The sequence below is a fragment of the Mauremys reevesii genome, linkage group 5 (assembly GCF_016161935.1).
Source record: "Mauremys reevesii isolate NIE-2019 linkage group 5, ASM1616193v1, whole genome shotgun sequence".
NCBI lineage: Eukaryota > Metazoa > Chordata > Testudines > Geoemydidae > Mauremys > Mauremys reevesii.
Window position 1 is genome coordinate 81,092,067 of NC_052627.1, and position 11,393 is coordinate 81,103,459.

Here is an 11,393-nt window from a genome sequence, read left to right on the forward strand (position 1 = left end):
TAGTAAGGGACAGTATTTGCTGGGAACATTTTATAATCTATACAGAAAAGCCAATAAAAAAGTTGGAGAAAATAAATTTATCACCCCCTTTTAGAGAAGGTGATCCGATGCACAGAGAGATTAAGCAACTTGCCCAAGGTCACACAGAATCAGAATAAATACTTTTTTAGTAATAAAATCTATTTGTCATTGAAATAATATTCTTATCCTTCATCTGTGAAAACAAATATACTGTAAAATAGTTTATTGCTGAAGTGATTTTTCAAAGCATATACAAACAGAATGTTATTTCCCTGCATAGTTCAATAAATATCTGAATATGAAGAGAAGGAACAGTTCTAATCTAGAGAAAAGGTACAGAACAGTGATATTGTCATGGAATACATGGAGCAAAGTCATGGAATAGATGGAGCAAAGTCTCTCTGGATTCTAGATGATTTCTTGGAGGCAGAAACTTCATCCAATAGGCAAAGCATGGAAAGGGGCCGGACGACTTGACATGGTTTGAGACTTCTATAATAAAAGAGCTGAGGTTTGCTAGTAGAGTTTATTAAATTAGTGTTTATACTCTAAACCTTTACAAATTCCTATCAATGAGGGTAAAAGTTTGCTATAAATGATACACTGGATCCAATAATCTAGACTTCCTAGCTCATTAAGGGGATTATGTACTAATCTGTGATGACAAGTCTCTCTCTAGGCAGTTTAACAGAGTAATATTTGCAAGAGTAAATAAACAAAGTGGTTGCAGGGTTGGCTGAATTTTGACTGGCACAGAAAAGCCTGGTTGATGGGAAGAAGGGCCTCCTGTCCCTGTCCCTAGGAAGAATATGACATGACAGTATTGACTGTACGTTATAAGGATGTTCCACCTGACTTAAACATCCCATTCCTTTCCTCTGGGAAAGTAGTAATGAACTAGTACCTAGCAAGCTGCTTGTCAGTATCTAATATAGCTATATATTATCTAAATGCCTCTCTTTGAGACCATAATTGGAGGGAAGCTAGTAGCACTACATGAGGGTTTTTTCTGCATACAAACCTCCAGCATTTCTCTGGATTGTGGATGGGCATTCATTTGACTTTAGAAAGTGCCATAAAAATAATTTGTCAAGAGACCAGGAGTGATTAGAAAAATCTGGAAACTATGCCAGGTAGAGATTTAAGAAAGTCATGTTGTCTAGATCCACTGCTCACACATACCTTCCATTAGTTTTCAGAGCTCCTTGGGGAGGGTATCAGAAGAGAACTGTGTCAGATACAGGTTGGAGGGAAGGAGTCTCTGGGATTGCTGTGGCCAATGAAATGAGTGGGAGTGGAAGGTTGACAAAGGAAACTCTTGAACATAAAGATTTCTGTACATGTGTTTTTATACACAGAAATCTTCTCTGGCTTCTCCCCTTTCAATGTTAGATGTTTTATGCAAGGAAGGAAAAGGACTTGGAGAAGTAGGGTGAGGTGGAGCTGGGATGGATGTGTGGAGGAGTCACAATGATTGGGCATAGGAAGAAATGGTCCTCTGAGGAGGGATTGAGGAGGACAGTTAGGAAGCCACAGTGAATGGGGTAATTGGGAAGGTGGAACCATGGAAGCAAGAGGGGATAAGTATATGAAAAGGACCCATGTTGGCTGGGAGAAGGAGGAAACAGGTTACAGGTTCAGACAACAGGAAGGGGTCCCTAGGTTTAGGGAGCAATGGATGGGGGTAGGGAGAGACTTCACATACAAATTTCAGATGGCAGCTACTTTAATTAATGATAATATATAGCACTAATTATCTTTTATTTTTATATTTAAAATGTAATGTATTGCTAAAACCCTCATCCTTTCTCACATGACTGTTTTACCATTTGTTACTAATTACATGCAAAGCTATTGGATCTTAAGGACAGAGTCCACTTCGCTTTAGTTATGTACAGAACCAAGCACTTTTCTGGTCACTGAGTAAATATATGAACAGCAATAATAATTAGCACATACATAGTATATAGTGTTATGCGCTCAGTGCACGATACAAAACCTGATAACAATAATACTGTGTATCACTGTAGTACCTTCCATCTGAAATTCTCTTAGGGTATGTCTACACAGCAAAGAAAAACCTGTGGTTGGCCTGTGCCAGCCAACTCAGCTTGCAGGACTTGGGCTGTGGAGCTAGTGGGGTGGGAGGGTCTGAGAGCTCAGGCTCCAGCCTGAGACCAGAGGTCTACACAGCAGTGAAACATCCCTGCAGCTCAAGACCCACTAGCCCAAGTTGGCTGGCATGGGACACAGGTTTTTCTTTGCTGTGTAGACATACCCAATGTCCTTTGCAAATTAAGGTTCTTATGTAATGTCCACTGAAATCAGTGGAAAGACTCCCAATCATTCCTGTGAAGAGTAGACCAAGCCCTATAAGTAGTAAAGCCTTGCAAAACCTTGATGATACAGGAAAACATAAATCATCATTCTTATCCCTTTTTTACAAGTAGGAAAATTGAGGAAGAGTAATGCAGTGATTTGCTCGATGTTGCACCATTAATCTGGGGCAGAACGGTAACCAACATTCAAGGGTTCCTCACTTTAAAACTTGAGCTCATTCTTTTTAAATCATGGTGCCTCTCTGTATCCAGTTACAAATTTGGATCTGTTTTTGACCAACAGGGATGAATTAGTTGCAAATGTGAAGGTGGTCAGGAACTTGAGAGGAAGTGATTATGATCTAATAATTCAAGATCCGAAGGAAAGGAGGATACAAAAACAGCAAAACAAGGACACTGGTCTTCAAAAAGGTGGATTTCAACCAACTCAGAGAAATAATAGGCAAGATCCTCTGGAAAGACCAATTAGGAAGAAAAGGAGTCAAACGGGGCTGGCAGTTCCTAAAAGATACATTATTAGAGGCTCAGCATCAAACTATTCCAATGCAGAGGAAAGATAAGAAGAGACACAGGAGGCAAATATGGCTACACAAGGAGCTTTTTAACTATCTAAAAACCAAAAGGGATACATATAGGAAATGGAAGGAGGGACATGTCACCAAGGAAATATACATGGGAATAGCGTGAGCATGTAGGGACAAAATCAGGAAAGCCAAGGCAAAGAATGTTAAATAAATAGAGATATACCACTCTCCTAGAGCTGGAAGGGACTTTGAAAGGTCATTGAGTCCAGCCCCCTGCCTTCACTAGCAGGGGCAAGTACTGATTTTTGCCTCAGATCCCTAAGTGGCCCCCCTCAAGGATTGAACTCACAACTCTGGGTTTAGTAGGCCAATGCTCAAACTACTGAGTTATCCCTCCCCCCCCCCCCATTATGGCTGGCAAGGAATGTTAGAGACAATAAGAAGGAATTATTCAAATATGTCAGAAAAAAAAGAAAGATCAGGGATGGTGTGGGTCTGCTGCTTAATGAAGAAGGTGAGCTGGTAATGGAAGATGATAGGAAGGCAGAGCTGCTCAATGCCTACTTTGCTTCAGTCTTCACACAAAAAAAAACATGACCAGATGACTAGCAAAGTTATCAAAGACAATAAAGGGGAAGGGATGCAGGTCGGGACAAGTAAAGAACATGTCAAAGATCTTCTGACCAAGCTGAATGAATTCAAGTCAGTGAGGCCTGATGCTATTCACCCCAAGGTACTGAAGGAATTAGCTGAAGAAATTTTGGAGCCACTGGCAATAACGTTTGCAAACTCATGGATGACAGGAGAGGTCCCAGAAGACTGGAGAAAGGCTAACGTTGTGCCCATCTTTAAAAAGGCAGAAAAGGAGGAGTGGGGGAACTGTAGACCAGTGAATCTGATTTTGATACCTGGGAAGCTACAAGAGCAATGTGTAAAACATTCAATTTGAGAATACCCAGAGGATGAAGGGGTAATCACTAGCAGCCATCATAGATTTACTCAGTACAAACCATGCCAAACCAGCTTGATTTCCTTCTTTGACAAGGTAACTGGTTTGGTGGATAGGGGGAATGCAGTGAAAATAGTATACCTGGACTTCAGCAAGGCTTTTGACACAGTCCCACATGACATTTTGATAAGTAAGCTGGAGAAATGTGGGCTCGACAGAACTACCACGAAGTCGATACATAATTGATTAAACAACCGCAAACAAAGAGGAACTATTAATGGAATGATGTCAGATTGGAGGGAGGTCTCAAGTGGGTTCCACCAGGATTTGTTCTCCATCTGGTGTTTATTTTCTGTAGTAACAACCTAGATGTAGAATAGAGAATATACTGATCAAATTTGCAGATAACACAAAGTTGGGGGGGGGCAGTTGCCAACACTTTGGAGGCTAGAGCTAAAATTCAGAGAGATCATGATAAATTGGAGAAATGGGCTATAGACAGCAAAATGAAGTTCAACAAAGACAAATGTAAAGTGCTACACTTAAGGGAAAAAAAACAAATGCACGAATACAGAATGCAGGATAACTGGCCTGGCAGCAACATTGATGAGAAGGGGTTGTGGTAGATCACAACCTCAACATGAGTCAGCAATGCAATCCTGTTGCAAAAAAAGCAAATGCAATTTTAGGTTGCATTAAGTCACGGGAGGTGATAGTACCACTCTACTTGGCACTGGTTAGGCCACATCTGGAGTATTGTATCCCATTTTGGTTACCAATGTATAGAAAAGATGTAGAGAAACTGGAAAGGATCCAGAGGCAGGTGACAAAGATGATCAAAGGTATGAAATGCAAGCAATATGAGGAAAAGCTGAATGAGCGGGATATGTTGCATTTGGAAAAGAGAAGATTAAGGAGGGGGTCCCATAATAGTGATCTTCAAATACTTTAAAGGCTGCCATAAAAAAGATGGAGAAAAGTTGTAATCTCTTGCCACAGAAGGCAGGACAAGAGGCAATGGGCTCAAACTACAGGATAGCAGATTTAGATTAAATCTCAGGAAAAACTTCCTAACTGTAAGAACAATAGGACAATGGAACAGATGCCTAGGGAGGTTGTGGAAGCTCCTTCACTGGAGGTTTTCAGAAGGATAACTGGATAGCCATCTGTCTTGGATGGTTTAGATGCAATCCTGCATCTTGGCAGGGGGTTAGACTAGATGACCATTATGGTACCTTCTAACCCTATTGTTCTATGATTCTATGAAAATTTTGTATGGAGATTCCAAAATCTGACCACGCAGAATTCACAGAGCTTCTCTCCAGAGAGACTCCCTGAACTTCAGAGAGGAGGGAATTGTTTTGTGGGTGGGGTCTGTGGTTTGGTATCTGACCCAGAAACACTATTGCAGAGACGCACCCTGGGAGGTTTCAACAAATAGAGCTTTACTGCAGCTTACCCGGAGAGCACTCTGCATATACCACACCTGGCCAGATGCACTTCCTGGAGTGGGACACTACTGCATCTCTTAAAGGCACAGTTCACAAAAGGCAAGGTAGGCTGGGGGAGGAGCAAGAATGAAACCATTGGATCTGCAATTCCAATCCACTAGCCATCCCAGCACTCCCATTACAGACAGCAGGGGCACATGAGCCACAGAGGTTACACAGCAGTAGACTATAGTAGGGGTTGCTGCAAAGTGGCTCTGTTGCTGCTCTATGACATTCTTTCCCTGGCTCCTCTGAAACTTCTTGGCATACAGCTTGTGTTGGTATTAGAGTTTGGCCCTGGTAATGTAAACAATGATATTAAAGAATCATTAAAATTTGCTCTAAGCGGAGTGAGAGGTAGAATAGAATCCTAAATTCTCTCTCCAGAGAGATTCATTTGAAATACCAATATACCAAAGCAAACAAATCTGATAAATATGATTAAAATGCCATGAGCAGAACTCTGAGCTGCAAATCGTCATATAGAATAGTATTTCTGACTGTTCCTGCAAAATGTAGGAGTTTCTCTGACTGAGGAAAGATTTTAATTCTGAAAGAAACTTCTAGATCAATTAGAGTTTTTAAAGAGGCCAGCAAAAATGGGTACTAAATACTGTACAAGACACTCATTAGGTATCATTTTCTCCACCATCAGAATCTCATCTTCTAGAGTTCATCTGTTCACATATTTGATTTTTGGGACTACGCCACAGCAGAAAAGTTCTCCTTTGTGCTTGACAGATTCTAATATCGTTTACATGTAGCAGATATGCAGGAACATAGTGCCAAAACTGTCAGGTAATTTTTTATTTTAAAAATCCCTGGCTGATTAGAGGATGAGCACAGAGCCTAAGTGAAATGAGTCTCAGCAGCTTTATATCTCCTGCCCACTGAGTTAGAATTGAAAGGAGTAGAGTAGAAATCATATACATGGAATTCTCTGCCTTCCAATTATTGCTGAAACTTGTTGTAGGTCTGGAGTTCTCTTGCAGGTGTGGGGAGGGGAATTTGGTGGGAGTTTAGCTTTCATGAAAAGATTAACCTTTTCTCCAAATATCATAGGCTGGTCTGCTGTTAAGTAATATCCACAGCCTTCCTGGGCATACATGACTCACAACATACCATATAATTTTTAGTTTTATCATACTTTGATAAAACTGATTCCTAAGCAATGAAATAAATAAGTTGTGGCAAAGTTCCTCCTCTCCTCTAGTAGGTCCTGTGCTTATTGGTGGATTTCTTCCCCTCAGTGGTTTTCCCCTTGGATGAAACCCATAGGCTGGATCAACTACTCCTATGTAGGATTAGGAGTAGCGGGGCTAGGGGGGAACCCAGGCCCACCCTCTACTCCGGGTTCCAGCCCAGGGCCCTGTGAATTGCAGCAGTCTCTATAGTGCTACTTGTAACTGCTGCTTGACCGCTACAGCTCCCTGGGCTACTTCCCCATAACCTCCTTCAAACACCTTCTTTATCCTCACCACAGGATCCTCCTGGTGTCTGATGCTGCTTGATTGTATGGTGTTTTCCTCAATCCTCCAGTAGTACCCCCTCTCAGTTCTTAGTTCCTTGTGTCTCTTGCTCCCAGCACCTCATGCACACTTCTTTCCTCTGGCAGCTCCTCCCTAGACTGGCGTGAGCTCCCCTTTTTATACCAGGTGCCTTGATTAGCCTGTCCTGATTGGCTGCAGGTGCTCCAATCAATGTAGCTCTCTCCGGTACCTTCTAGAAAGTTCTTAATTGGCCCCAGGTGCCTTGATTAGCCTGGAGCAACTGCCATTTTGGTTCCCATGGTCCGAGGGATTTACTTAGCCTGGAGCTAACATACCTGCTCCTCAATACTTTCCTGTAGCCATCCGGCCTTGCTCCATCACAAAGTTTTAAAGCCTTATTTAGCAAATGCTTCAGATTTTAATTGATATGTGTTCAGCAAAGAATAAGAGTAACTAAAGGTAATGTGAAAGAGATAGTGTTTTCTGTGTGAATGTATTTTGCTTAGTAATATAGCTAGTATGGCCTTCCAAATATAGTTGGCAGTTGACCAACAATCTATGAACATGCATAATGTACTATTTGTCCTCTTTCTAATTATTTTTAACTCTGTTGTTTGGACTTCTCTTTATTGCCAAATAATGTTAAATAGCCCTGCCAATGTACCTTAATTCAGACTTTAGCACCTCTTGTATTACTCTGACACAAAGCTTGTCTATTGTGGCCACTGAGAAGTGACAGTAGTGTGCAAATAGGGAGACTAGAGTAATAGCACCCTTTTTAACTTGAGACTTTAGATAATATTAAACCCAGTTCTCCCTAAGTGAAAGGCTAAGGCTAGAAGAGAGAGGCTAGCGAATCACCCCAGACATTTGTCTTTGATTCATTGGCCCATATGTGTTTTCTGGTGCCTGATTCTGATCTCACTTACACCAGTGTAATTCCATTTCCATAAAGTAACTCCTGACTCTCACTGGTGTAAGTGAGAGAGAAATTAAACCTCTGTGTGCTACAAATAAGCTTAGTCAAACTTTTTTCCCCCTCCATGTTTACAGATGTCAGGAACAATGTGTGAGCTGCACTTTACTTCACAGGTCTTCCTGTTTTATTTTTGCTAAGGATGCTCTTTAATTTTAGTTCATGATTTCTGATGAGGTCTTCCATTTTTTCCTGGAACTATTTTCTCACTCTCAAGCAGACTTCCTTTTCAAGTACCTCAGTTCACCTTTGTAGTTCAGACAGTGTCGATGCCTTTTTGCTTGGTGTCATATCAACTGTTTGGGGCACACGTCAGTGTATTTAGTGAACTCTCCAAATTATGGTCCTGAAGTATCATAAAATTGATCACCTTCTCTATTATCTATTTGTTTTCTCTTCACACTCTTAGGACTATTTTTCATTTGACTATCACATGTTTGTATTTGACATAACAGTCATTTCATCTGTGCACCTGAAACAATTACACTTGACATCAAAAGGCAATTATTTTAGTAGAGATGGATAATTTGGTTAGAATATAATAAGAATAGACCAGAATCATTGGGCAAAGTCCAAACTGAACTAAACCTGAAGCTTGGAAAGGAAGGAAAACCTGATTAACTTTTTATATGTAATGGGACATAATCCCTGTGGTCCTGTAACTTGTGTAATTATTTACAGCAATGCAAAATGAGTATGTAGTGTATTCAAATCATTATCCTTCTGATTTAGCAGGGTTTTACACTCCCTTTGCAGTCATGTAAATGACTACATAGTGTGCTAGGCTGTAGAGACTCTGGCCCCCTTTGTATAAAAACTATATCTATATTATGATGGACCTGGTCATGATGCCATAAAGTTACATATTTCCTTGGCTGTGTAACAGCAGTAGCTGTGTGTAACATACTTTATATGTATTATTCTATATATAAATACACAGGGATACACTATCCATATTCTACGTTTAAAAAAATAGCATTGTTGCAGTAGTGCAAGGGTTTTATATGCAATTTAAAGGTTTGTATGTTGTGTTTTTTTTTAAGGGCACCTTTAGTTAGCTATATGTTTTTGTAAGGAAAAAAAGAGAAGTTCATATCAGGGGCTTAATTCCCCTCTCATTTTCCTCAGTGTAAATAAGGAGGGACTCTATGGAAGTGGAGTTCCACTCGTTTAAGTGAGATCAAAATCAGGCCACAGAAAACTCACCTGGACCAAGGAATCAAAGTTGGAAATGTCTGAGGTGATTACAAGCCCTCCTGAGATCAGCACCAGAGTGTGTAGGTCTTTTTATCCCCAGCTATTCACCACTTTAGTTCATTCACCTTACAAGCTGACTGAAAGGGCTTTTTAAAATCTGACTTGTAGGGCTGGATTGTGGCTCATCCTGTATGTCCGCACAGGTGAGTAAGCAATCAGAGAGCCACTTTCCTCCTCTGCCTGGATTGCACGTATTGTGAGTAGCTGCAGAGTGAGGCAGAGCAGATAGGGCCACTACATCCCCACACACACGCACACCTTTCCCATCTACAAATGTAGGCAGGACTGGGCAGAGGTTTGGCTAAAGTGGCAAAGTGGCACTGTTCAGCATGCAGGGGGATGTATGCTGTGTCACATCGAGGGTGGCTCAGGGAATGCCCTCCCTGGTGTGAGGGGAGACCAGGAAATAGTCAGTGAATACTACACATGGGGCTTGTGGCAAAGCCACAATTGACTGCAGAATATGTAAGTGTTTATCTAACTAGACACACTCTTCATTAGGTGTGAAGATATCTGAAGTGCCTCTATACTTTATGCCCACCTTTAGATTTGAAGAAATTTTCTACTGCATGTATCCAGCACACAGCTGTTAAGTAAAAACTCTTTTTTTAAAAATCAGGCTAAGGCAGTAGTCCTTATTGAGGCCAGTGCTCTGGTCAAGTTGCAAACATCAACTATTTTGGCTACAGCTGTGCCTAATACATGTTTATTTAGGATTTATGCACAATAGGAACAATATTTAGATTTTATAAAGATGAGAAAGATAACATCTGCACAAGTTCACCTACAGGCAGAGACCAAGAATGAAAAAAATTAGTCCAAAATGTGAATGTTTTTAAAAAGTTATGTGTGTGAGCATAGGGCTTTCTAACAACAATTGGCTTGCAATCTTAACTAAGCTGGTAGGACTAGTGCCTGCAATGATATATGGATTCAACTCAGGCGGACAGATGTCTTACTTAGTTTTCACCTATTACTTGCCCTTAATCTAAACTCTTCACCTAGACTCTAACTTCAGTGATGGACAACATATAAATTAATGACATAACATTTTCCAGGATACTAGGGGTAAATCTTGATATTTTTGTAAGATAGCTCTTATAACAGTTATGGAGAGGAACCCTATGAAGCTAATAATTGCTTTACACAGCACAATAAACTCTACCGTGACTCCCCTCTGGAATATATGGAAATACTCAGAGGGACTTTAAATAAAACATTCACAACACAAATTTCAGAAGAATTCACCATGTGCCCTCTGCTGCCTTTGCATATGTGGGTCTCCATGCTCTGTAGCACTCCATAAGTTAGGGCAACTGACCTGGACATCTCCCCATCCTACCAGCCAACAATAACCTTGTAACCATTTTTTTTTATTTGAACACAACACTCCTGCCACCAAGAATGGCAGTTTCATGAGTGTCCATCATATGCAAATTAGAATGAATTTTAAATATTTTTTTTCTGTGAAGGGTCCTATACCCTTTGCACAGAGAACACAAGGATTTTACAACAATTAAATCAATACTGGTTACAACTCATGAAAACACTAGATAAACTCGTTTTCAGTTTGTTCTATCCTAATGTTAATGGATTCTGTTTTCCATGAGTCTACTATTAAGAAATTTCAAATTTGGAAGGAAATAGTAGAGGCTCTTGTCTCAGAGGGCCTACACCAAGATACAGGATAAAAGGCTAGATCAAAGAGAGAATGAAAAGAGTGTGTATGTGTGTGGGTGGTTCCCTCTTCTGGGCATTTAGTTCAAGTTAATATATGGCAGCTGAACTTTGAGGGGAGTAATTTGGGCAAGGAATTTTCTATTAAACTTGGCAGCAGAAAGTTACAGAATTGAGATGACGTGAAACTAAAAGCACAGATTAGTATATAGGCTATACTAATCCAGGATTGACATAGGCTATATAATCCAGTCATATTTCTGTGACAAAAGTAGTATTTTTAAGAGACATTATGTACGGCAGGTCTGGTGGTAACTGACACATTGTAAAACTCTGAATTAATACCTCCTCTTCCTCTATGGTGGGTATCCTAATTCATCCTAAAAGCAAAATTGGGCCAATAAATACAAATTTTCTGAAGGCAGAAAATTAGCTGCAGGCACACCAAACAGTGCGTCAAATATCACAGCATCCATTAATTAGCATTTACAATTTTCAGGCAGAGTTCGCACCTCTAATTTCCTTCAAACTCTTCTATGACCTTCCTTTGGACAAAATCTTGATTACAGCTTGTCAAGTATTTACTTGTGAATAATATTTGTTGACATTTCTCCTCTGCCCTGCCACGAAATACCTATTCACAAATAAAGGGTTAATTAGCTCTAAACCT

The 11,393-nt window shown here is 40.3% G+C and overlaps 1 long non-coding RNA gene across 1 annotated transcript; it reads right to left on the minus strand.

Moving 5' to 3' along the window:
- Positions 1–483: 483 nt before the first annotated feature.
- Positions 484–6,860, minus strand: LOC120406900. Its single transcript, XR_005599648.1, has 4 exons — positions 6,802–6,860; positions 5,293–5,393; positions 1,204–1,291; positions 484–513 (listed from the first exon to the last, which is right to left on the minus strand). It is a non-coding gene; the product is annotated as an uncharacterized LOC120406900 (long non-coding RNA).
- Positions 6,861–11,393: the final 4,533 nt, after the last annotated feature.